This window comes from Benincasa hispida, chromosome 4 (assembly GCF_027475165.1).
Source record: "Benincasa hispida cultivar pf3 chromosome 4, pf3_genome.v1.1, whole genome shotgun sequence".
NCBI lineage: Eukaryota > Viridiplantae > Streptophyta > Magnoliopsida > Cucurbitales > Cucurbitaceae > Benincasa > Benincasa hispida.
This window is the reverse complement of record NC_143481.1, coordinates 18001279-18003203: the sequence shown is the minus strand read 5'-3', so window position 1 is coordinate 18003203 and position 1925 is coordinate 18001279.

The window sequence follows — 1925 nt, the reverse complement described above, 5'->3', positions numbered from 1 at the left end:
CAATGTGTTCTTCCCAAACGCATCCAACACAGTTTCTTAGGATTTAAGAATTTCTCTTAATCGGACACCTAGATTTTAATTGACGTTTGCTCTTACGTCTTCAAGCTTTGTTTGTATTCAAATTAGGGTTTTTAAATGTATAATCCACCCCAACGCATCCAAATACATCGCCCAGATGCGTACTCGGCCGTTCAATGCATAGGCGAGGCGTGGGCGTGACGTTCGAATCGGACAAAGCAAGGCTAACGCATAGGCGCTCTCGCTCTTTTCGCTTTTGACAGTGTCGCTCTCTCCCACTTTCTCGCTAGTCTCGCTCTCATCACTCTTGCTCTTTCCAGCAATCTCGCTGGTCTTGCTCTCTCCAATCTTGCTCTCCTTCTCGCTCTCTCCAGCTTTAACTTTTCTCCCCACTCTCGCTCTCTGCAGCTTTCTCGCTGGTCTCGCTCTCTCCCATCTTCTATCCAATCTCGCTCTCTCCCATTTCCTCTCCAATCTTGCTGGTCTCGATCTCAATGATCTCGTTGATCTCGCTCTTAGTTACTGCGAACATTGTTCTCCATACACGTTTGCTCACCACTTTGTGATACTTTTACACGGATTTTCCAAAATTTCCCAAAGTAATTTCCCATATTTTCCGCATTTCACATAAATTCCATATTTTTCTCAGTCCTTCAGCCATAATGCACTTCACCTAACTTAGCCAAATTTTTCCCCAAATTTTCCAAACTTAATTTCCATATTATTCCACACTAGCTCAACCTACTTATTATTTTTCCCCAACTTTTCCAACTCAATTCCATATTTTTTCTTTTCAAATCCCCATTCTTTCTTCACCATTTCATACTAACTTTCTCATCAACCGACTCAACTTATTTATACAAATTTAAATAAGGACACAATTAAGTGGAAAATTAAGACAATTTAAATAAGAAAACACATTTAAGTGTAAAATTGGGATTCGGGGTTCACATGGGCATGCGATGGAGGATTGTCCACAAAACCCACAGTCTGTATATTTTGTAAAGAACAACCCTTTTTCCAACACCTACAACCCCGAATGGAAAAACCACCCAAACTTTGCTTGGAAGAATCCACAACAAAACTTTCAATCTATGGTACAAAAAGAAGGGTCACTAGGGTTCTTTCAACGCAGCAACGGTCAGCAGAGAAACCAAGCAAGTAGCTCACAACAACCACAACAATCTTCTTCCCTAGAAGGCCTATTGAAGCAATATATAGAGAAAAATGAGACGGTGCTTTAAAGTCAGGCTACGTTCATCCGCAACCTTGAATTGCAAATGAGCCAGATTGAAATGAGCTCAAAATTAGACCGCAAGGGGCGCTGCCAAGTTCAACCGAGCTTCCACGCAACCCAGGGGGTTCAGGTAAGGAGCAATGTCAGGTTGTGACATTGCGCAGTTGAAAGACTGTAGAGGGAGAAAAGAAGGAGCAGAACAGTTCAACCTTCATCGCAGCTGAACCTACGATTGCGGCAATGCAAGAAGAAGAAAAATAAAATGAAGCCGTAGAACCTGAGGTTGCGTCAACCTCAAAGTCAAATGAAACAGGAACCGTGAAAGTCCAGTTACCACTTCCCTCAGAGGCTAAAGAAGAAGAAAAACGAAGAGGTGCAGTACCAACGCTTTCTATCTATATTAAATCAATTACATGTTAACATTCCTTTCAGTGAAGCGATTGAGGAAATGCCTGCCTATGCCAAGTTTCTGAAGGACATGGTAACCAAGAAAAGAGGCACTGGAAAATTTGCCACGATGGAATTAACGCAAAGTTCCAAATCTATTATCCCACCGAAGATGAGCGATCCTGGGAGCTTCACTATTCCTTGCTCCATAGGAGGATTCTATATTGAGCAAGCCCTGTGTGACTTGGGGGCCAACATAAATTTGATGCCACTGTCAATCTTT